This window comes from Paroedura picta, chromosome 7 (assembly GCF_049243985.1).
Source record: "Paroedura picta isolate Pp20150507F chromosome 7, Ppicta_v3.0, whole genome shotgun sequence".
Lineage (NCBI taxonomy): Eukaryota > Metazoa > Chordata > Lepidosauria > Squamata > Gekkonidae > Paroedura > Paroedura picta.
This window is the reverse complement of record NC_135375.1, coordinates 44,264,831-44,291,059: the sequence shown is the minus strand read 5'-3', so window position 1 is coordinate 44,291,059 and position 26,229 is coordinate 44,264,831. Positions and strand designations below refer to the sequence as shown.

At 41.3% G+C, this 26,229-nt stretch overlaps 1 long non-coding RNA gene across 1 annotated transcript in view; it reads left to right on the top strand.

The window, feature by feature from the left end:
• The window catches only part of LOC143841772 (uncharacterized), a 67,475-nt gene extending 56,035 nt beyond the window's left edge, over window positions 1-11,440 (top strand). Inside the window, exons 3-4 of the long non-coding RNA XR_013232809.1 lie at window positions 994-1,097; window positions 11,367-11,440. This is a non-coding gene — a long non-coding RNA (uncharacterized LOC143841772). The remainder of the gene's footprint in view (window positions 1-993; window positions 1,098-11,366) is intronic.
• The last annotated feature ends 14,789 nt before the right edge of the window (window positions 11,441-26,229 follow it).

The following is a 26,229-nucleotide window of genomic DNA, read 5'->3' as shown; positions in this document are numbered from 1 at the left end:
GAGGCAGGTGCGAGGGCAGGCACTGAAGGTGGATATAGCGCTACTTCAGCTCTGCACATTTCCTTGGTGCGTGGCTTGCTGGGTACTCTCCTCTCGCTTGTGCTAAATAGTTGGGGGAATCCACTTTTTGAGATTCTCCAACTATCACTTTAAAATGGAGATGGTAGCTGCCAGTTTGCTGCTTGGATGCTGGATGTCGTGCAAAATGCCAAAAATATGGCATCTGCATATGGTGAGCATTTCACTTTTTTTACATTCCACATTTTGATCAAATGAAGGGTATTGGTTTCTAAATCTGGAAAGTAAAAGCAATTCCTGACACTTGTTCTCTATCCTCAGAATTTCACGTTCTACAACATAAATGGTGGCAACGGTAAAGATCTGAGTAGCAGATATCACCCCTCAGCTCACTATCCTTTTCCTGTGAAATAACAAACATTTTGGATAGGCATATTGATTGAGTTACTTTTTCTAGGCTAGAAATCCTTTCAAGTCCTCATTGCTGGCTCACTACATGCCTAAAGGATAGTATAATTAGTAAAGTTATCTAAACATCTTGGGGGCGAAACAAACACATATGCTTTCCTAACTAAACTCTGCCATCTAAAGCTTTAATCACTGAAATCATAATTAAAACAGTGCAACCTTAACAGAGTACAAGGTAATGATTCATAAGATTCAAGAATATACCACAGAATTGTAATTGTTTTCCTGTATTCTCTAAATTTTAATTAGAGTTCAGACTTAAGTCATAATTTCACATCACGCTGTGCTACCTTTTGTCTTCACAAATTTTTCCTGTATTATTTTATCATCACATTTATAACCGAGCTACTACAAAACAAGTAGCTCTTCAAGTACATATTATTAGTAGAACAGTTCTTTTGTCCAGTTGTTCTCGCCGTTACATTTAGTGGCGCGGGGGGGGGGTGAAGATATGCTTTATGGTTACTAAGCAACTATATAACTTATTTGTTCTCTTTCTTCTCTTAGAAAATGGAGGTTTGTGCATTGCTTGAAGATAACTACGAGAGCAGGGGAAAGACTTTCTGCCATACTGGTTTCAAAAACAGCACCCATTCCTGCTTCCTGAAATGGTACAGACTAGGCATATGCAAGAGGGGGAAATGGCATTTTTCATGTTTGGGTATATTGGACCCCCAAAACTGGTATTTGCTTATATTCCTGATTACCAGTACTAGTATTCAGATTGACAATATTTGGGAACATCAAATATTTTCAACTCCATTAATGGGGGCATTAATGTCAATAGCAAACGTAGCCTGAGTCTTTTCAGTGGTCTGATGGGGGTGGGATTTGAGGTCAAGGCACCAAATCTGCTATGCAGCTGCTGGAACCTTTTCTCAAAAGAATAGCCAAGTTACAAAAAGATTGAACCAGCAGATCCATCTTATAATCATCCCAAGAAGGTGCTCCTATCTTCTGTTGTGTCCAACAGGGGAAATAGCTACGCAGCAGTAGATAATGTCCCTGAGAATCTCTACAGTGAAAGGGGGGGGGCATTTTTGCAAGGCCACCTCAGCAGCACTGATTCTGCTAGGCACCTTGCACTGCTCCTGTTGCAAAAATTCCCCCTCTTCACTTTCACTGCACAGATTCTCAAGGACCTTTATCGCATGGGAGGCATTGCACTGTGCCACCACCCATTTTTGGGCTCTGGGCAGGTTGCCCCACCTCCTCCCGGCTCTGTATGGGGAAGCATTTGGCCTGCTACACCCCATCTCCCTTGAATATGTGCTCCCACAAAAGCCGGGATGGCAAGGCTCCACCATGCTGCAGGGGAATGTGAGCCTTAAAAAAATAAATAACAATGTGGTATTGTGTAACAATGCAATACCATATTCTTAAAAAAAAATGTCCCAGGTGACTCCACTGCACTGCACAGAGCAGCAGAGTCACCTGGAGCATTTCTTTTGTCTTTCTGGAGTGTAGGTGGGGAGGAACTGGGTTAGGATGGCCCAGGCCCAATATAGGCTCTATTGATGACCAGGGCAAAAAAGGGAACACAGTTTTGTGTTCCCTTGCCACAGGGCAAATGAGGGCCTCAGTCAGGCCAGGCCTGGGATGGCCCTGGACCAGCACTGACATCATGTGGAAATGGGCATTAGCCCCATAACCAGACAAGTGGTGATTCGGGGCAAATTCCTGGTGCAGAAACGGTCAAGGTCATTCTGCTGGGCTTGTACTGCTCCCGAGCTATTTCATCCCATTGCAAACAATGGAAGATGGGGGTACCTTCTATGGGTGTCCATAGAATTGGACCCCCTGGGAGTTATTTTGAGGGGAGGCTCCAGAAGCTATGCTGCAAATTTGTTGCTTCTACTTCAAACCTTGCCCTACAAAGCCACTGAAGAGAATCAGGTGAGATTTGCCATTGGCTTGAATGGTCCCACAGGGTATAATAAAGCAGAAAGTATTTTTGGTCCTGAATAAAGATTTCAGAATCTGTTTTCAGTGTAGAAAATACCGATACTGGTAAGGATATTTTTCAAGGTTTTTTTTCTCTCCCAGGTTTACTAAACCAAAAGTGTGTGCCTAACACAGAACGCTCTTAATATCTAAACAATGTGGAAATCAATGCATTGAGAAGGTTGCAGCTGTGCTTAGGATGGCCTGTGAGTTTCTGTCACTTCTTGTGCAGAGTGACCCTGCTTCAGAAAAGATTTCTGCCCTGTCCTGGAGTACTGTGTCACCTTAAGGCTTACATTTTCCTGGGTCAGAACTCAGAAGTCCATCTCCACCTTAGGCCTATTCAAACATATGTCTCCTGCCATATATTTACATAGTAAATGACTGGAAAAGAATGTTGATTACATAAGTCCTGAACTGCTCTTCGATGTTTTCATCAACTGATTATTCAGCAATTAACTTCATTTCCATTTTTAAAACAAACCATTATCTGAGTCAGCCAATTAAGTTTACTATGCAATGAGATATTTAAAAAATAAACAAAGAATTTATTTTTGTTTATTAATGTGTGAATACAGAAAGAGAATAAAACTCAGAAATCAGCATGAACAACTGGGGATCCTGGACTTAGCCTTTTTTAAGGAACAGAGGACTGCAGGCTGCATAATTGTAATTCATATGGGATGCAAGTTCAAATGTTTGTAATCTTTTAGGGGAATTACAAATGCAATTTGGTTCAGACGTGAGCAGAAGTAGACTAATTTAATTTGGTTAGTCAACAAACAAGCAGATGTAGCAACAGTTCATTGCCTGCTTAGTTTCCACTTGCCATTTTCAATTCAAATGCTGTGTGGCAGCTGCTCTCTAGATAGACAATGAGGGCCAAACTAGGAGAGAGCCTTTCTGTAATTTGTCAAAGGCTCAACCAAACTATAATGGGTGCAGCTGAAACATGGGAGAACATGACTGCATATGCCAGAGATTGTGGAGCTGTGCCAGATAAGATCTCAAAAAGCTATGCTGCTTCACCTGCTTGACTTAATCACATGCCAGGACATATTTTACAAATGCCAAAGCTGTGGTGAGAGAAAACAACCCCCTTTAAGCAGTCCAAATTTGTGAATATTCCTGGGTTACAATAAAAAGCAAATACTTGGGGGGGGGGGGCTGGCCCAAGGGACATCCACAAGAAAAGAGTAACTGAAGTAAAACAAAATGCAACCCATTTTCAACCTGTAGCTACTCACATTTTTATGAGCATCTCTAATTCCCAAATACTTGATATTGACAGCCTCGTTCCCACTGGTCCTCCTCTCAGGCCAATCTGGCACAGGTTGAAAAGATCATATGGAAGCGGGGCTAATCCCTACTTCCACATGACACTGATGCTGGGTCGACCCCCTCCTGGGCAGAGTATGGCTCCAGACCTAGATCAAGCTTTTTAAGGAAGTGGAGTATGAAGCTACTATTGTATAGTGGCATGCAGTACCACACCACTATGAACTATTGGCTCCATTCTCCATTTGAGAATTAATATTTCTGGACCTTAAAAGGAAGGTACAATGGATTGAGAACAAATGTGGTATGAGCACAAATGTACATTATAGCTTGTGTTCACACTGCTGACTCATGTTCAGAGTATGGTCTACTAAGACCCTCAGATCCGTTTCACATGTACTACTGCCAAGACAAGTCTCACCATCCTATAGTGATGCATTTGATTTTTCCTACCTAGATGCAGAACTTTACATTTTTCACTATTAAAATTCATTTTATTCATTTTAGCCCAGTTTTCCAGCCTGTCAAGATAATCCTGTAAATGATTTGGATGAAGGAATGGGGGGGGGGGTTATTAAATTTACAGATAATACTAAACTGAGAGGGGTAGCAAACACACCAGAAGACAGAATCAGGACACAGGGTTAAAATTAATTCCAGAATTTTCATCTAAACATCTGGAAGAAGTTCCTGACAGTTAGAGCAGTTCCTCAGTGGGACAGGCTTCCTCAGGAGGTGGCGAGTTCGCCTTTGGAAGTTTTTAAGCAGAGTCTAGATAGTCATCTGACAGAAATGCTGATTTTATTAACTTAGGCAGATTGTGAGTGGGTGGGCAGGTAGTTGTGAGTTCCTGCATTGTGCAGGGGGTTGGACTACATGACTCTGGATATCCCTTCCAAATCTATGACTCTATGACCATCCTACTATACCAGGCTTTCTCAACCAGGATTTTGTGCAATCCTGGGTTTTCTTGACAGCCCTGGAATGGTTTCCTGAATGGATAAGAGCTAATTAATTTATATATATATTTTTAAAATTTGTTGGACATATATTGGTTGATATGAACATATTTTGTCAAATGGACAATGATGGGTCTGGAGGGGGTGGGAAGGGGAGTGGCCTTGGGTGGGCATGTACACAGGTATGCTTCCCAACCATATTCTGCACCATCACACCACTTCTGGGGTTTCTTGAAGCCTGAAGAATGTTTCAGGAGGTTCTCAATGGTAAAAAAAAAAATTGAGAAAGAGTGTACTATACATTTAGTCAACCTGGGCAGGTGGTTATTTGAGAAGAGGCCTATATATTTTATCTCGGCATTGAGTCACAATCAATCATTTCAAACAATTTCTCAGGTCCAATCTTTCAAAATTATTACTGATTTGTTCTATGTCTAGAGCTACTGGATATTATATAATGTGTATACTTTACCTGTGAGGAAAGCCATTCAGCCAAATGCATTTGGTCAGGGTCTCATATGGTCCTTATTTGATATCATTGAATAATTTTATTCTGTTTATGAGGCTATCATTTAGGCTTAACATTTTTAAAGCAGATCCACATTTGTTAAAAAAAACACACCATAACTTTATTTCAAGTCAAATAGGTATACCAATAAGCACTTACAATTTATTATGTATAGCAAAGTCTGGCTTAATCCCTGTTTGAGATGTCCCAATGCCTTTCACTTACTAAAGGGTAACAATAAGAAGCACATAGCCCAAGCAGAATTGGAAGTGATATTTTGTCAAACGCTATATGATGGTAGAATAAAAATAAGGCTTTAAATTGTATCTGATATATCAATTTCTCCCCCCTTTGTTTGCTTGACAGCTTCATTATACTACAGAGAAACATAAAATGTTGCTATTCATTGAAGTATGTTTAAATACTCCACCAAAAAGCATAGCTCCTGAATAATAATAAAATACTTATTCAGTCAAAACAAAGACACAGTTTTGATTTTGTTGAAGGGCTTTGGGGTCACTGAAAGCAAACAAGGTATTTGGGGGGGGGGCTAGCCTGTCCGACTGCCTCATCCTCCTGCTATTGATCTTCAGGCTATGTGGTTGCAGTGCCAAATTCCCTCACAGCATGCTGCTGTCTGTGTTACAGTGTGTTTGGAATCTTTCCTATCAGTTTTCCCACAGACTTCAGTGTTAAACATGGGCACCTTTCGTTGCCTCAGAGGAATTCTTTATACTAACTGTTTGAAATTTGGAAGTGTGGCTGTCCTGTGGGAGTGTTACAATCACTTTGAACTTTGTCCAATTTGGATGAAAGTATAGGCTCAAGACAATGGGAGAGTCTTCCATTGAAACCACCGGAAAATAATAATGATATTGAATTTTGAAAATAAAACAGCAATAAAGAAATAATGACAAAAGGAAACCATATAAAACAACCCAATAATGAAACAGTCCCTTTTGGAATTAAGAACAAAAATGAAAGAAACAAACAAAATTCCCATGCACAACCCTCGTAAACATAAGTGAAGGTTTTTAAAACAGATTCAAGGAAGGTAGATGTTTGAATCACTTATGAACTTTTGGGAGATAATGAATTGAATGCAACAAATCCCATGTTTTCCCCAGGATATCTTGTCACTCCTGAAAATAGGAGGATGGAGCTCAGGAGACCACTCTTGATTGAGGAGGCAGAACTGAAGGCAGAACTCCTACATTGAGGAGGCAAACTGAAGGACATTGCTATTTCCCCTGTTCTGTTAATGAACTCTGTCAAGTTTCTTCTGCTAATGGAAAAGGGAAGGGGAAATGTTGCATAAGTTCCCCCCTCCTTGCCACAGATTCCTGGATTGTGTACTATTCTGCCCAGTTTCCCTTCCACATTTCTAGGCCCTGTGTCATGTATTATTCTGTGGGGGCACCCTGACCTCCCACCATTTGAAGTTCAGAGGTCAGGGGAACTGCTTGTAGGAGTCTCCACGAGCACCTTGCACTCACAGATTCTAGCCCACTGTGCAATTTGTCTATCTTTAAGCTTATAGAAGCCACATGGAAAGGCTTCCATGCAGAGGCACTAAGCTGCCATCAGATGTGAGACTCATTTCTAAAATAACCAATTTTATGGAGTCTCTGTACCAGCACCAGTCATGGACAGAAATCTATGGTGCTGATTTATCTATTTATTTACCTGGGAGAGGCTTGCTCCTTCAGTAAGTAATTCTCACTTGTTTGACCACCATATAGAGCTTCCTTGGCACAGGCACATATATAGAGGTCTCTGTATGGCCATTGAATTGTTTTAATCAGGGTGCTTGCTGGACTAAGTTACCTTTTAATAACTAGGCCTGGAAGATTTTGTGTGCATCTCCCATCCAGTCTATTTTCTTACAGGAAATAAGAACAAATATTGTAGGAATTAATATCCATACTCAGGGTCAATGTCTTTATATTATTTAGTTGAATTTCTTTCATCTAGCTCCATGAATGTGCATGGGGTTTTACAGAGCACAAGAAAACGGTCAGAAGGGAAAGTGAGAGAAGAAACGGGGATTCAAAATACGTGTCCATTTCAGCAAAATGTACTTGGGCTTCATTTCACTAGAAGCTTGAGCTTTTCACAGGGAGGGTAGATTTGGAAAACTAGTGAGAGAGGTACTATCACACAAGGGTTCTGGGAGGCAATTCCAGGTATAAGGGGTAGGAAAGAAGCAAAGCCAGAGCAGTACATTTTTATCTCACCCTTCTTCCAAGGAACTCTGGGCATCTCCCCCTTTGCAGTTTCCCTGTGTGCCATGTTATGGCAACAAATGAGCTTCATAGCAGAGTTTGGATTTGAACCCAGAATGAGGTCTCATGTTAGCTACTATACTACACTATCTTCCCAGTTTAAAGTCAAGGGAACAGGAAACCTTCAGCATTCAAGCAACTTTACTAAATATGCACGGCCTGTTTACAAAGTGAAAGTACAAATGACTCAACAAGAACATTTATATTTGACAAAGCCTATTATCAAATATACACATTTTTTCCAAACTGGTGGATGGCCCATTCTAAGTAATAATCCAATAGTTCTAGTGGCTTGTAAATTGGCTTTGTCTTCTCATATGCCTCTTATTCTGATACCATTTGGTTTTGACTTATGAAGAGATCTGTTAAACCAAAAGGCCTAGTTGGCTCAATAAAAGGCACCATCTCACAGACTTTTCTCTCAGATGCAACACATAATGCAAAACCTTGGAATGGGGTTTATCTCATAATTCTTCAGAAGACCGGAATCTGTCACGGGTGGCCACACTGTGACACTAGTGATGTAAACAGTACAGGCTGAAGACACGGGCAGTAGATATGATTACCTGGCCTGTCTCTTTCCTGCTGTGCTCCCTTCAGCAAACTAAATATAAAACCACCTACAGGCACATCGATATTGTAGGTCACACTAGAAAAGTAATATCTGGTGCTTTGGACTTGACTTGTGAAGCACTCTTTTTAAGTTAGGCCACCCATGATTTAATCTAGTTTTATAGATCTCTAGATCAGACAACTGAGTTCCAGAGTCAGATTACCTCTTTTCCTTTTTGATCTAGCAAATGTTCTTTAGAAGTTCCTCAGGCAGAGTGTTGCCTGCTGTTCACTAAACCACTATAAACTTCTTGGAAGTGAAGACCAGGGGCAGATGCATTTTTATTTCCTATCACTGCTAAAAGAACTTTCAGTTAGGGACCATAACTCAATTAATGACAGAGAAAGAAAGAAAGAAAGAAAGAAAGAAAGAAAGAAAGAAAGAAAGAAAGAAAGAAAGAAAGAAAGAAAGAAAGAAAGAAAGAAAGAAAACTCTAGAGAATGAGCAGACAAGCCAATCACATTACCTTAAAACTGAGTAGGAAAAAGTAGGCCTGGAAATGGATTTGGGGAAATTGTTTTAGAAGAAAATGGTGACATACACACACCCCAGATGAATATGGCCATGTGGTAAACTAGATTTTCTATTTATAGAACGACTTAACTCAATAATCCATCAAAAACTGATATGGGGGGGGCTGGTTAAAGGGTGAAATACTTAGGAAAGCAATGCTTATATCCAATTTGATAAAAATATGCATCAAATAAAGGCAACTCAACTGGCCTAGATTTTAATTTTAGCCCACTAATAAGAGCAACGACTAAAGTCTGAAACCAGATTATTTCCATTTATACAAAACAATCAGCAGGATAAGAAGATATGTATTTACTAACTATATTAAAATATATGCAATTTCCTGTCTCCTCAAGATTTGTTTAATTGTGTTAACAGATGTACCTCCTACAAAAACATCAAGACAATAGCTTATCCAACCAAGAAAAGATCTTTAAAATTGGAGCCATCCTTTCTTACCCACAGCAATGGATGTGGTTTTGTTTGATAGCAGTTTGTGTCAGTTTCACCTCTTGTCCAAGAAAATGATCAGAGTTAGTTAAGCAATATGTTTCACAAGGCCTAGGATAAAATGATGACAATTTCAGTCTGTTTAGAATGTTGAAGTTAACACATCAGCCATCTCCTAGGATAGCTATTTATATCATTTTGGATCCATCTTTGCAAAATCATAAAAACATTTTTAGCATCTCTGATCAAATAACCTTCCTTAAGCTGCACTTTCTGTCATATTCCTGGTTCTGCAAGTTATGTCACTGTTTGGTATATTTTATTTCAAGACTGAAATTCAAATGCACTACTTGGAATGTAGCTCAAACGAGCAAAAGGGGAACCTACTTCTGAGTAATTTATGCCAATAAAGGGACTCAGACTCTGACTCTACTTCTGAGTATAAGATATGCAGAAAGTTATTTATTTTAACTGCTGTTTTAAGTTATATTATTTTGTTAGTTACCATGAATGCTTTTTACATGGGAAATGTAGGGGAGAATTTTTAAATAATACAGTTCAGTCCTTGGTGTCTGTATTGGGCCTGTCTGTCTCTGCCCATTGTCAGAGGAAGCCATCAGCCCAGCTAATAATACTCTGAAGAACTGGTTATTAATCAGTTTATGATGCTTTGTATTAGACCCATTCCTGCACTCGCTTGGATGTATATAACCATGTCACTGCTCTGGACATGCATTTTTGTTTGGTTTTTCAAGTTTTCATTGAAAAGCAGACACAACAACCTAGATTCATATAAGGCCTGATGACTAGTTGCTTTTGAACTAGTAAATTCCAGTTTGACTTGAAGGAAAAAGAAGGAAGGAAACTTTGAAGGTAGGGAATAAATCATATCTATGAATCTTTAAATACATACCATATATCTCAGGCATTTCATAGAAGCTAAATTAAGTATACCATGCATCTGTAAAATATATCCTCACCTAACATGTAATATCACACTCTTGTAAATAAATCCCATAATGAAAGAAAGAAAGAAAGAAAGAAAGAAAGAAAGAAAGAAAGAAAGAAAGAAAGAAAGAAAGAAAGAAAGAAAGACAGACAGACAGACAGACAGACAGACAGACAGGCAAGATTGTTTGGTGATGTTTTTATAGAACCATAGAATAACAGAGCTGGAAGGGTCCTCATGGGTCATCTAGACCAACCCCCTGCACTATGCAGGACACTCACATCCCAATCTCTCATCTACAGTAACCTGCCACCCCCTTGCCTTCACAGAATCAGCCTCTCCATCAGATGGCTATCTAGCCTCTGTTTTAAAATGTCCAAAGATGGAGAACCTACCACCTCCCGAGGAAGCCTGTTCCATTAAGAAACCACTCTAACTGTCAGGAACTTCTTCTGGATGGTTAGATGGAATTTCTTTTGAATTAATTTCATCCCATTCGTTCTGGTCTGTCCCTCTGGGGCAAGAGAGGACAATTCTGCTCCATCCTCCATATGGCACCCTTTTAAATACTTGAAGATGGTTATCAGATCCCCTCTCAGTCGTCTCCTTTCTATGCTAAACAGACCAAATTCCTCCAACCTTTCTTCATATGTCTTGGTCTCCAAACCCCTCACCATCTTTGTTGCCCTCCTCTGGACACGTTCCAGTTTGTCAACATCCCTCTTCAACTGTGGTGCCCAAAGCCGAACACAGTACTCCAAGTGAGGCCGAACCAGAGCAGAGTAAAGCGGTACCATCACTTCCCATGATCTGGACACTATACTCCATTTGATACAGCCCAAAATCCCATTTGCCTTTTTAGCCACTGAGTCACACTGCTGACTTATGTTCAATGTATGGTCTACTAAGACTCCTAGATCCTTTTCGCACATGCTACTGCCAAGATTCCCCCATCTTATATTGGTGTATTTGGTTTTTCCTACCTAACTGCAGAACTTTACATTTGTCCCTATTGAACCTCATTTTATTCAGTTTAGCCCACTTCTCGAGCCTATCAAGATCATCCTGTATTCTGTTGCTGTCTTCAGTTGTGTTTGCTACCACTCCCAGTTTAGTATCATCTGAAAATTTAATAAGTATCCCCTCTAATCCCTCATCCAAATCATTTATAAATATGTTGAACAACACAGGCTCCAGGACAGATCCTTGGGGTACTCCACTTGTCACTCTTTTGCAAGAAGATGCTGAACCATTAACAAGTACCCTCTTGTCACATTAGATGTGCCAAATTTAGTCAATGTTAACATTCATATATGAATTATTGCTGGCAATCCTGAATAAACTTTTACAAATGTACTAACTTGTTGGTGAATGTTGACAGACACTGATTTGTGCTTGATGGGATTCAATTGGAATATGTTTGAAGAGTAAGAACATAAAGACATCTATTTCCAGGTATTCAGAAAAGTCTTATATGATTATTTGCATTTACCAGAATGTTTACATTTACTATAATATTAAATGGGGGAAATGACATACATACTGAAGGAATATACAAAGTACCTTGAGAAAAGAAACCAGATTTCTATTAAATATTGACTATATAATTTTGTGGCCATTCCTTCTACTTTATAAAAAATCCTGCTTCCCCTGGATTAATTGTCCTGAAGTTCTCTGTGGTTTAGTTGCTGCATGTTGTTCTAGAGGATCTTGTTGAACTAATATGATACAGAATATGAGATTCTTTCCAAAGCATTCTCTGTAAGAAAGATTTATAAAAACCCTACAGAGACAAGCTACTTTTCATATTTGCCATCTGGTAATAGCAGCTAGTTCCCACTCTTGGCATCTGTTGTCCATTTGGGCAGCTGTTCAGGATGAAGGGAAACTGTTATCAGAGCACACAACATGATAAACAAATTAATATAATGACTCAATGCAGCAAGAACAGAGCCAAGAGGGAGGCCAAGCAATTCGGTAAGTATATTTAGAGGAGATGCAGTGGGCCAAATTGTGTCCCATCCTTAGCTACATCTGGACAATTCCAACTGGAGGGGCTATTTTAATTGGAAGCAGAATTTGGACCATTTGTGCACAAATTAACCCAACAGTTGTATCACTGAGGTCTGATAAATTGGCTGTCTGTGCACCATGTATTAAGCTTCCAACAAAGCAGCTGAGATCATATGCAAATGCTGGCATCCATTACCAAACAAGCCTAAAAACCACTGAAGTTGTTGTTTCAATTTGGGAAAGCAAAGATCCTTCCAGATTTATCTGTTGATTTTAGAAAAAATTGGCAAATCTTTCCCTCTCACTTTCCATGATGACATTACAGCTGGAGACAACAGTAACACATCAAAAACAAGACCATAAAGAGAACTGCTAGGGGGCATTAAATCTTCCGAGACATTCTAAGAACTTAGAATGGCTATTCAGGCCCTTTCCAGAATGGTCTATTGCTGTCCTATTTATTGTTCTTTTTCCTACCTCGCAAAATGTGAAATGATGTATATGGGATTCCCAGGTGGCTTATCATCAAATTACTGGCCAGTCTCCTGCCTGATAAGAATCAATAAGGTTGTGGTGACGTGGGCCATCAGAATGTGCCTTGTATTAGTGCTCAATATCCTCATTCCCTTGTAACAGAAGGCAATGTACCCCCCATCTCCCTGATGTAGAGCTAGCCTATCCGTCCCTTAGGTACCACTGCACCTCTGAGACACAAAACATCTAATCTAAGATACAATAATCACAAAGCAGAGTCCCTGAACACAATATGTAGCAAATGTTGCTACTGGGTCCCTTTTGGAGATGTATTTCACAGACCTGATCTTGACCCAGCTATTCAGAGGCTGCTGGATCCAGGCTGCCTTTTCACAAGAACTGGAACACCAGCCATAGGTAACTTAACTGACCCCCCCCCCACACACACACACACACACAGAGTGCACAGTATTTTCAAGGAGGATATTACAGGCCTCCCAGCTAAGCTCACTATTGTCCACAGAGAAGCACACCCCATCTGGCCAATACAGATTTGGAACAACCATCCCCAATGCCAGCATGTCAAAACAAAAATATTCCTGAGGGGGACTGTCAGTTTGCTAATGCATCTGTTAACTTTCTGGTAAGTTTTGTCCATTTTAGTAGGACTCAAAGCTCCATGCTATACTCGCCTGGGCAACATCTGTGTCCCCAAAATAATGAGCATTGGGAATGTTGCCCCCTGATTAACTCAGTCCTTTCAGATTCTAGACATTAAATTAGTCCTAGACAGCTTAGGCGGGTGGCATTCAACCAGGTGGTTAGTCTCTAAGGTTCTGAACCATTATGTGTCAAGAAACTGCACTGTCTGTAGTTAGTCCTTACTTAGAATACTGATATCTCAGTTACCATGTTTTTCTTGCTTGTAACATTTCCTTATGTCTTCTATACCAGTGTTAACTTTATTGAACTTTAGCTCTGCTGCTGATCAGGCTAGTTCTTTGGCTCCAGCTTTTGGCACTGATACATTTTCAAAAGCAAATTTGGATTGTGGGTTAGTTAACTATGGCTCACAGATGCAGAATGTATGCACATACATTGGCTCAGTTATCACAAATAATATAACAATAACAGTGCTCTGGAAAGGCCCTCAATTAGGAGAGCTGACCTACAGTGTTTGACCAAAATTGGAATTTAACTTTTGAGTTTTATATATTCAATTGACCTTAATATGTGCAATATAAGCAAGGTCAGGTATGTGTAACTAAAAAAAAAAGAATGATGGAGAAAAGAATCTTTAGATCAAGTTGGGACTAAGCAAGTTATTGGTATGGGAAAAGAGTGGCCTTTGGTTAGCATTCAGTTTTTTAGTTTTCCTGCTTAACATCTGGAAAGTTATTTTGATTCTTCAATCAGGCACAATGTTATAATCTTGGCACCTTTTGGTAAGAGTGCTTTGAAGCACTGTGTTTAATTATTTACAATTTAAATATTCATGGATTTGTATAGTCTTTATCTCTAATTATATTTGTGATGAATAATTGAATGGGCATGTAATTGTGCTCTGCTTCACCTATCTCAGGACTTGTAAGAATAAGATTTGAATGTTGATGAGTTTGTTCTTGAGAAGGAAAAAAATTAAGAATGAAGACAAGTGAACAAAATGAAGCAAAAATAAATGCAAAGATCCTTATCCATGAATGTATACTTAGAAATAAAAACCATTTTGATCCAGGTACTGTGATGGATCTTAACAAAACCTTAGGATTTCTGAAGACCATCACTTTTCCCTGAGTCCTTGTCCATTTGGTTGCTCAAATCATTAATGTGTAATGGATGTCCATCAAAATCAGTCACTGACTCTGGTTGCATTCCCTTGATCAAAGGAGTGATTATTCATCCACTACTTCAAACAACATTGCTACAGAAAAATGGCCAATTATTTTGTTTATTTATTTTACATTTATATACTGCCCTCCCCTGAGGCTCAGGGCAGTTTACATTAAGGTGTCCAGATGTCGTGCACAGGGCGGGAGCGCCCCACTTTTGAAGAATTTGTCCCGGGTCCCAGAACGTTTTTAAAAACTCCCACTTAGGCACTGAGTCCAACGCAGCAGGTGCATCGCCACGCTCTTTCCCGCCAGCAGCCTTTCCTTGCCCCCCTGTCTCACAAGCCCACACTTCCTGCCGTGGCGCCATCGGGGGTATGCATGCCAGGGTGATTGTGGGCCCCTTGCGGCTTATCAGTGAGGAGTAGGCAGGTGGGTGAGCAGGGGATTCCTGGCAGCTGCCTCAGTGACTTCCTGGTGGGGATTTTGGGTTGGCAGGCGCAGCACCGCTTTGCTTAATTCCAGGCGAGCCAGTCTTAACGTCCTCCTCGCATGCAGGCAGAAGAACCGGCTAGCCAGGTTGACCAGGCCTCCTCACTTGTGTGCACTGGCAGCAGCCGCGCCAAAAGAAGCACCCTCGAGCATGGCCAGAGGCATCGAATATCCACACTTCCGTCAGGGTGAGAGAGAAGCACCAGCCAGCCAGCCAGTCAGCTCTTTCTTTCCCTCCAGATGAGCATCCCCATTTTCCTCTCCAGTTGAGGCTCTAGGTGCCTGGCAGGTGGGTATCCGGCAGGTTCTGCTCCCCCCTTGCTCCCACACCGCTCACTCTCCCTCCCCCCACGCCTGCCACCTCCACCCCCTGCTGCCACCACCCAGTTGGAGGGAGGGAGGGGGTGCCGCCACCGCCACCCGGAGGGAGGGGGCCGCTGCTGACCTCTTGGCTGGAGGGACGGAGGGCGCTGCTGCTGCCACAGCAGCAGCAGCAGCAGCAGCAACAGTGTGTCCCACCTTCCCTCCCTTCAAATCTGGTCATCTTAGTTTACATAGAACTTAATGGAACAGGAACAATACAGAAAACCAGTGGCTATACATAACAGTAATAGTAAACAATAGATATCAATAAAACAATGATATAGTACAACAATAGAACAGTAGTGAACTGTAACAACTACAGCATACTGATGGCCTCATGATTGGATGGTTCAGGCAATGATTTTCGTGGGAGGGAGGCTCAGAGGCCCAGTGGAAGCTGCTGGTTCTGGTTGACCTCAACCAAATGCCTGATGGAGGCCCTGCAAAATTGTTCTAGTTCCACAAGGGTCCTGATCTTCTCTGGGAGCTCATTCTATCAGATGGGAGCCAGGATGGAAAAAGCTCTGACCCTGGTTGAGGTCAAATAGTTGGAGGTAGCAGAGTGTAGAGCTCTTTGAGGGGTGTAGGCAGGACGGTGGTCTCTCAGGTACATTGGGCCCAGACCATAGGTGGCCAGAACCTTAAGTCTGATTCAGTCTCGAATTTTCCCTTTCTGGGCAAAATGACTGAGAGCAGTTGTGGACCAATTCCAGGTTCTCTTGGACAATTCATCTACTCTGGACCCTTTTCTATTTGGTGTCAAGACAAGCTATGTGACATACCATGTGTTCGTGCCTTTAGTTTATGATCCCTGTCTGAATGTAGACAATGGACAAGATGCTGCAGCTCTGTTTTAACCCATTTTAATTCAGGATGCTGGCTGTAATATACAAAGCCCTTCCTTGTACCCCCACCTACAAGACTGCCGCTCTTCCCATGATCCATTATGACTTTTAAATCTGAGCAGGGTCTTCTACAGGTGCAGGGAGGATACAGAAGCCACTCATTCCTGCAAGATCAATCTCCTGTGACAGTGTTTTGTTTTGTTTTTATGGCTCCAAAATGGCACTGCATATCTTTGGTGGACTTAGGGATGGTATGGGCTAGCTTTGCCCTATATAAGACAGAACTGTTCAAGATGGCACTTTTACAATGGAAACAGGGTTATAATTCAATGAATAAGGAAGATGCTTTTATAAATGTAACAGGATTGTATACTATTATATATAGAATCTGTCTGTTGTGTGCATTATCCTTCTCTCATTGCATTTTTTAATATTTGTCTACCATCATTTTCTGCATTAATATACCATGTGGTTGGATGGTGTTTGCTTTGTTTTTGCTTTTTTTAGAATTTTCTGTAATCCTTCCCAGTTGTATGGATTACTAGATGTCACATCCTGTAGACCAGGGGTAGTCAAACTGTGGCCCTCCAGATGTCCATGGACTACAATTCCCATGAGCCCCTGCCAGCAAATGCTGGCAGGGGCTCCTGGGAATTGTAGTCCATGGACATCTGGAGGGCCGCAGTTTGACTACCCCTGCTGTAGACTGTATTAGTTTGTGTATTGTGTAATCCACCTTGAGGCTCAGTGAGAAAGGCGGATCATAAATAGTAAATAGATTACAGCTGAAAAAGGAATAGTCTTTCCTTGTGACAGATTAAATAATATATCACCATGCTTGATGGATTAAAACCCCATGACTGAATCTCTGCATTCATTATGAGGGTCTTGGACATGTTTCACAGGGTGTAATAACCTATGTTGTCCCACATCCTAGACATAATTTAGATTAACTTCATGCATTAAACTTTTATTTTGTATTTTAAAAAGGGCATACCCCCCTCCCGCATGTTCCAAAAATTAGAATTCAACTCTCTTTGTGCAATTTGTGTCTCCCCCTTTGCACTTTGTCATTAGATCAATGTATATGCAAAAGCAGTTGGATGCTGATAATGAGTACCCTGGATATAATATACAGTGGGGAGAAAGACTGTGGAAATAAGCATCTTTCTCTATCCATTCTCTTTGCACTTGTCTGTTTAAGGAATGGATTGTGTGTCCTCATGACATCTCTCACTTACATCCTTGAATGGCAATCGAGATTGGAGGCAGGTGTGAGTGACACGGTAATTACTAGATAATTGGGTGTCATTAATGGAACACCGTGAAATCTCACCTCAGGACCAAAATCTATTGTTCTCTTTTCTGTAGTTTGCTCAAGGTCACCAATTCTTACCATCAGGATTTCAGTTAGTTCTTATCAAAACCATCTAGTATAGAATTCCTATGTGTTACACTGCATATGATTTAATTCCTCCTTGAAAGGACATTCATTGTTCTGGCTGCCATCCCTGGTCTTCCCAGTGTTAATGATATTTATTAATGAAGCACACAGATTTGTGATCAAGGAAAATGTTAAGGCCTCTTGCATTCAAGTGAACTTTTCCAATTACTTTCCATTTGGCATATTTCTTGAGGAGCTTTTGTCATACTCATACCAGCTGCAGAACAGGGACAGAGTAAGGGATTACTGGAGAAGGATGCTCCTCCCAAAGAAGTTCCTTCCTATGTACTTGTTCGACCACACACGTTCTTGTTCTGTTGCTCCTGCTGTCCTCTGTCTCCCTTGCTGGTGGTCAAAGAGAGAAGGGGGTGGGGCATATCCCATCCACTGCTCTGTATAGTCAGCTGTGCACTAAAATACCAAAATAATCCATATAAAATATTGCCAACATACTGTGTGATGAGAGGAAGGTTGGTAAGGAAGTTGCTCATGGAAATGTAACAAGCATATGTAAGATAATATCAGGGTTCAGTTCCACAAAGCTTCGTTTTGTAAAATAACTAGAAATTCTAATTTTCAGTGAAAAGTGACTGGAAAAGAAATATTTGCATGATCATTTCAGTCAAGAGGAAAAAAATGTTCCATGTTTTTTTTTAAAGGCAATGGAATTTGTCCCCAAGATTAGATCTTTTCTCTAAGGCAGTGGACCTTTAATATATGGAGGCGGAAAATGCTTGGACAAATGGTATAATTACAGTTGTATCTCTGAAGAAGCAGGAAATTAATATTCAGTCAGAGCCTAGTGATGTACACACAAAATCAAGAACTAATAAGAACATTAGGAGTTTCTTAAATACAGATTAACTAGAGCAGCCTGTACAGGAGTTAGGACTAATAATAGGAATAAGAATTTAACATCTGTTCCTAATGTTAAACCTGTTACTGAAACTGTCTCTCAACTTTGAAAATGAAATTTACCCAGGGCAGGGGGGTATTGCCTGCTGCTGTATATACAATGCAAGTTTTGATCTTTAGAATGGTTACTTACCCAATATGAAGAATAAAAGACACTAAGGTATGGAGAAACGTAGGGATGGATTTTGAAAAAGCTGGTTAAGAACATAAAATTCCACTTTTCTAATAATGAATAAAATCCTATAAAACTGTATCTCAAAAGAATCTTACTAGAAATCGTTAAATGACTGCTAGTTGGAGTGAATACCTGTGGTAAAACTCTCCCCATAAGGTTGCTAACATCAATTTTTAGTCTGCAAGACCACTTTTTCCACTTCTGGGTGGCTGACAGGTAAAACATTTTCACACAATGGAGAGAACAGGAAAGCAGCCAAAGGGATTTATGGACTTGTGTCTTTAAGAACTTCACAGTACCAGTTTTGTGCCTATTTTTATTAACTTTTCTTCAGACCAGGCCTGTACCTCAAAATAGACCTCTGTAAACACTGCAGCTGCCTTTGGCTTCCTTTTCTGTTTCCATTTCCTTCCTCAGCCCTAGAGAAAAGGAGAGAGAGAGAGAGAGAGAGAGAGAGAGAGAGAGAGAACTGTGCACCTCATATTAATCAGGATTTTAATTTGATTCTGCTCCATGACCCCTCAGTTATGTCCCTGCGGATAAGAATCTATCTCTTTACCCCACTAGTTTGAAGGACTGCAATCTGGATTTTCAGACAGTCAGGTGAATAGGGAATTGGTTAGAGAACCGCACTCAAAGAGTTGTTGTCAATGGTGTTTCATCAGACACCACCAAGGGAGAGAGGTGAGTAGCGGGGTACCTCAGGGCTCGGTGCTCGGCCCGGTACTTTTTAACATATTTATTAATGATCTAGATGAGGGGGTGGAAGGACTACTCATCGAGTTTGCAGATGACACCAAATTGGGAGGACTGGCAAATACTCCGGAAGATAGAGACAGAGTTCAATGAGATCTGAACACAATGGAAAAATGGGCAAATGAGAACAAGATGCAATTTAATAAAGATAAGTGTAAAGTCCTGCATCTGGGTCAGAAAAATGAAAAGCATGCCTACTGGATGGAGGATACGCTTCTAGGTAGCACTGTGTGTGAACGAGACCTTGGGGTACTTGTGGATTGTAAACTAAACATGAGCAGGCAGTGTGATGCAGCGGTAAAAAAGGCAAATGCTATTTTGGGCTGTATCAACAGAGGTATCACATCAAAATCACAAGATGTCATAGTCCCATTGTATACGGCACTGGTCAGACCACACTTGGAGTACTGTGTGCAGTTCTGGAGGTCTCACTTCAAGAAGGACGTCGATAAAATTGTAAGGGTACAGAGGAGAGTGACGAAGATGATCTGGGGCCAGGGGACCAAGCCCTATGAAGATAGGTTGAGGGACTTGGGAATGTTCAGCCTGGAGAAAAGGAGGTTGAGAGGGGACATGATAGCCCTCTTTAAGTATTTGAAAGGTTGTCACTTGGAGGAGGGCAGGATGCTGTTTCTGTTGGCTGCAGAGGAGAGGACACGCAGTAATGGGTTTAAACTTCAAGTACAACGATTTAGGCTAGATATCAGGAAAAAGTTTTTCACAGTCAGAGTAGTTCAGCAGTGGAATAGGCTGCCTAAAGAGGTGGTGAGCTCCCCCTCACTGGAAGTCTTCAAGCAAAGGTTGGATACACACTTTTCTTGGATGCTTTAGGACAGTGGTCCCCAACCTGCGGGCCGCGGCCCGGTGCCGGGCCGCAAAGGCCATGGCACCGGGCCGCAGCTCCCTCTCCCCGCCCCGCCCCCGCAGTAAAAAACTTCCCAGGCCGCAAGCTTGCGGCCCGGGAAGCTTCTTACTGCGGGAGGCGGGGAGAGGGAATCAGGGCCGGGCCGCGCCTGTGCGGGCCACGCCCGCTCGGCCCGATCCGCGGGCGCGGCCCGTGGGCGCGGCCCGATCCGTGGGCGCGGCCCGGGCGCGGCTCGCGGGCGCGGCTCGGGTGCGGCCCGATCCACGGGCGCGGCGTGGGCGCGGCTCGCGGGCGCGGCTCGGGTGCGGCCCGATCCACGGGCGCGGCGTGGGCGCGGCTCACGGGCGCGGCTCGGGTGCGGCCCGATCCGCGGGTGCGGCGTGGGCGCGGCCCGCGGGCGCGGCCCGATCCGCGGGCGTGGCCCGCACGGGCGCGGTCCGCGGGGGCGCGGCCCGATGCCCTGCCGGTCCCCAGCCTCGGAAAGGTTGGGGACCACTGCTTTAGGATGCTTAGGGCTAATCCTGCGTTGAGCAGGGGATTGGACTAGATGGCCTGTATGGCCCCTTCCAACTCTATGATTCTGTGATTCTAGTTCTGCCTCAGATGTGGGTCTTGGATAAGGTCCACCACTTACCAGATCTGTGCATTTCTAAATTGGCAGCCCTATGCCTAGTCAATCAGAGATGAGTATTAGAGTACTCAAATTGATAATAAGACTGATCAGAATGAGTAGCATTCAGAGAGTTTGTTACATATTGTTCTAGAAACATAGAATTAAAGAACCATAGAATCACAGAACCATAGAATCATAGAGTTGGAAGGCACCTCATGGGTTGGAAGGGACCTCATGGGTCTTATATATATATATATATATATATATATATATATATATATATATATATATATATATATATTTATTTATTTATTTATTTATATTTATATTTATATTTATATTTATATTTATATTTATATTTATATTTATATTTATATTTATATTTATATTTATATTTATATTTATATTTATATTTATATTTATATTTATATTTATATTTATATAGAAAGAACAAGGGAAAATATCTTTGATTACAATATTACAATATCATTCCTCCCTCTACTCCCCAAAGTCCCCATTTGCTTGAAGTTTTGCATAGCTGAATACTGTAGATGTCTGTTGCCTGTAAATATAAAAAGAAAGCCACAACAAAAAAATCCCACTTTAACATAACATTTCCAGCACTTACAGTCAATGGGTGTTATAAAAATTACCCTTAGAATTTAACCAAGACATATCCTTAATTTGGAAAATGAGCTGGTTCCTGCACTTGTTTACAACAACATATTTTAAGTAAACATTAAGCATTTCTTATAAAACAATATAAACTTTAATAATCTAGTATTTATAAAAATAAAATAAAAATGGAAAAAACCCTTTATCATGACATTTACAGTTACTTTAGCCCAGTATTTTTTTTAAAGGGGGAAAAAAAAGAAGCCCGCTTTATCATAACATTTGCACCTCTTAAATTCTTCAATTCAAATTGTTTTAAAATCTTTGCAGTTGCTGTAAGTATTAATGCCATTCATACAGAAACAGAATATAGAAAAAATGTCACCCCCCCCCTTGCCTCCTCCCAATCTTCTTAAGGAGGTCTCAATTCAAGGCTTAGGAAATGTTGTGCCCCTTTCCACAGAATATCTGCCAATGATTCTTGAAACAGTTGCACCTCCTGATCTCCAATCTGGGGTGTGTTAGGACCATTTTTTTCCTGGGAAGCTCTTTTAGAATAGTTACTTTCAGGACAAACCAATGTGTCTTTTGGCTGATTCTTTTGTACTTCTGCTTTGAGATATGTCTTTTCAGTAAGGGTAACCTCATCTGGGGGAACTTGATCAGTGATGATAAGAAGTTCTTGTTGCAGGTTTTACTTTCTGAAGGACTCCATCTCCAATGCTTCAAAATTTTCTTCCGCTGAAGATTTTCAATCCTGTAATTCTTCACTCTTGCTATTTTTTTATTCCAGTTGGTTAATATTATCATTATCATTTGGTTCATCATTCCTGTTCTTGCCATTTCGGATCTCCTTAAAAATATCTTTCAACAAATTTTCTGTGAAGGAATTCAGATCTTCCCTTTGTTTTGCTAACAGACCGACCATCTGAGTCAAAATAGCCATATTAAAAATCAGACTTAGAAGTCAACACCAGCCAGTTTTGTGCAGTGTTTCAAACAGCCAGGAGAGGTCCTCCCGCAGAAGTTCTGATTGCTTAGAAAGAGAGAGATATTGCGAGAGCCGTTATCAAGGGAAATCTCCGTATAATGTAAACAGTCCAAATTAGCTCATTTATCTTTAAAATTGTTCATATGTTTCACCTTTCCCCCAGAGTTTGAAAAAAGACAAGAAAAAGAAGCAGGAAAGTCTTTGTGAGAAAGATGAACTCACTGCCGCAGCTTGGTAGACAAGACAGGGGGAGGTGTACAAAAACAATTTAGTGTCATTAAAACGTTACTCACTGTTGGTAGCAGTCATTTGAAGTTAGAGAACTCTGAAGTCTCTTCAAAGCAGTTCAGAAAATGAGAGAGGAATGAGAAAAAAGGCGATCCTTGTTAAAGAAGGCTCTGATGGTAGACTGCTTCTTGGCCTTAATAGTCACGTATAGCTTAAGATCTTGAGAATCTCTCTCCGCAGATCAGTAACGGGCCTTTTTAGAGCTCTGGAGCTTTCTGAAGCTTTTATAAAGAGAATTTAGCAAGGTTTGCGCACCTTGCTTGCTTCTGCCGGACGTAGATACATTCAGCCCCCTATACGGACCAAGATCTCCTCCTTAGGAGAAGTGCTCAAGTAGCCATCTTTCCCATCTATCAGTGCACATTTATTTTTAAATAAACCAAAATAATGGTTCAATTAATATAACAATTTTTAAAGAAAGATATGAGCTGAAGGATTGGTAAAAGTATGAAGCAGGAGGGAGTGAAATCAATAGGTGACAGGGCTGATAGAGCTGATAGAGAGATGATCTAATATATTTGCAATTGGCCAAGGAGTCGAAAGTGTGGGGCACACTATTTTCAGGAAGGGAGTCTGAAGAACTTAACTAACTGGAAGTGACTAGAGCTGAAATTCTAGACATACTGGGGAAACTAAAATCCTATAAGTCTCCCGGTCCTGACAGCACATACCCGAGAGTTCTTAAGGAACCCAGATGTGAGATAGTTGATCTACTAACCCATCTGTATAAACTATCACTAAATTCAGCCACTTTACCAGCAGACTGGAGAGTAGAAAATGTGACATCAATTTTAAAAAGGGATTCAAAGGGGAACCCGGAAGTATGGCTTCTGCAAAGAAAAGTCCTCATCACCAACCTTTTGGAGTTCCTTGAGAAAGCGAACAAGAATGTACATAACAATGACCCAGTATACATTATATACCTGGAGATTCAAACGACTTTTGAAAATGTACTTCACCAAAGACTCTTATCATGGGACAAGAGGACAGGTTCTCTCCTGGTTTAAAAATAAAGAGGCTAAGAGTTGGAATCAATGGACATTTCTCACAATGGAGGGAAGTAAGCTGTGGGGTCCCACAAGGATCAGTACTGGGGCTGGTACTATCTAATTTATTCATCACTGATGTGGAGTGAGTGGTGAATAGTATAGTAGGCAAGTTTGCAGATGACAAAATTATTCAGGACAGTGAAAACCAAGGCTGACTGTGAAGAGTCCCAAGAGGACCTCCACAAACTGGGTGAGTGGGCAACAAGTTGGCAAATGAAGTTCAGTGTTGGTTAGTATAAGATGGGACAACAAATTCCAACTTCAAATAATGGCTAATGGAGTGTGACCATGCTGAGGCTGAGAGGGAGAAATATCTCAGAGTTGTAGGGAAGAATTCAATAAAAATGTCAACCCAGTGTGCTGCAGTAGTGAAAAAGGCAAACTCTATGTTAGGGATTATTAGAGAAGGTAATGAGAATAAAACAGTCAATGTTGCAATGGCCCTATATGCCCCTGGGTACTGGACTACTGGTCTGATCCAGCAGGGCTATTCTTATGTTCTTAAGGCGAGCCAGGGTGTACAACCTGGAAGTATGCATTGACAGGTCTGCTATGCATGGAGGAATAATGGCTGCAGTTTGGCGATTTGCTTAGCTCCTACCGTCCCCTTTACATGAACACAATCCAATGAAAGTTATGATGGCTTATGTTTTTGTGGCATCTCATTTTCTGCTGTAGCTCTTCCTCCCTCTATTTTCATTTTCTCTCCTGGCAGTTCCCATATTCGTATCTGCCCTCCCATCTTCAGATATTGTTATCATTTATTTACTTCATTTATACTTTGCCTTTCTCCCCACTGGGGACCCATTGCAGCATATATAATTATCCTGTCTTCCATTTTACCCTCACAAAACATTGTGAGGCAGGTTAGACTAGGAGCTAGTATCCAACCTAAAGTCACTCAGTGAGTTTTCTTGGCAGAGCTGGGGTTCAAAGCTGGATCTCCTATATCCTTGTATGAAATTTTAATCACAACAATACATTGCTATTTATGTGGTGGCTGCTATTGAACAACAATGAGTAGCTAGGCCTGCTACACATTGCTGTCGGGCATGGCCCCAGTGAGTCCTCCCTCAAAAGGCAAAATAGATCTGGAAAGAGCCCTGCCCCTCTCTTTTACTAATGGAAACCAAAACTCGGAGGCTGGAAATATTGCTGTGGTTGTCAAGCAACCCCCATAATAGCTGCTGTAGAAGACAATTGTTTCTTAAATGTACAGATATGCCTTTTATTATTGGGGGGGTTAACCCCCATTTTTATTTTTTATTTATAGGGATGGGCACGTGAACTGAAATTCATAATGGGTCTACCATTATGAACTTTCATGATTTTTTAAAGCAATTCATGGTAGTTTGTGGATGGAGCAGAAAGCCACAAAAACAGCCGAGTGGCAGGAAGCAGCCTGAAACAGCTGAGCTCAGATGTTGGGGGGGGGGGGCTTTCTGCAAATCCCTTTCTGCAGTCCCTTTCATCGGGGTTTGCAGAGCCACAAACCACAAACCTGTCTAGTTTGTGAACAAGCCTCCCAATTCAATTTGGTATGTGGTTTGGCTAAAAACAACATTTTTCTGGGTTATGCCAATCGCTATTTATTTATTATGAGCCTCTTGTGGCGCAGAGTGGTAAGGCAGCCGTCTGAAAGCTTTGCCCATGAGGCTGGGAGTTCAATCCCAGCAGCCGGCTCAAGGTTGACTCAGCCTTCCATCCTTCCGAGGTCGGTAAAATGAGTACCCAGCTTGCTGGGGGGTAAACGGGAAGGCACTGGCAAACCACCCCGTATTGAGTCTGCCATGAAAACGCTAGAGGGCGTCACCCCAAGGGTCAGACATGACTCGGTGCTTGCACAGGGGATACCTTTACCTTTTTATTTATTTATTGCTTTTTTTAGATTTCAGATTTTTCTGCAAACCTGGGACTTTTATCAGACTTGTAAAAATAACTGTCTTGTATGTTCATGGCTCCAGTCTCTGGACTTAAGTATCCGAGTATAATTTGGAGAATTAGATGTATTGATAAACCTGCATAGGCCTGTGTGCAAATTGGTCTGCTGCTGAACAAAGGGACCAATTGAAGTGCAGCATAAGCAGACAAAAGGGAACAGTAGAATCTGCCCCATACCCAAATTTTCAGCCTCAAAATTTGAAAATCTACCTCAACAAAGCAGATCCCAATGTGGTTAGCTCAGCTCCCCTGTTTTTCCCCATCAGGCTGTTCCTCCTATCATCCCCTTCTCAGTATGGAATCAGCAGGATCCAGGCTCAGTTCCCAGTGCCATGAGCCATGAGCATTGGCTGCCATAATAGTCCCATAACAGTATCCATACCATGGGTCTGTTTCTTTTTGGGTGAAAAATGGGAATCAGAGAAATCATGGACAAGTTCCTATTCATTAGCTTTTGCTATTAATATAATTCTACTTCATCATTATTCTAAGTTCCAGGTCAAAGGGCTAAGATATTTTGAGAATGTTTCCCACACAGAAGGAAATGCAGGAATGGAGGGCATACACAAGTAGAAA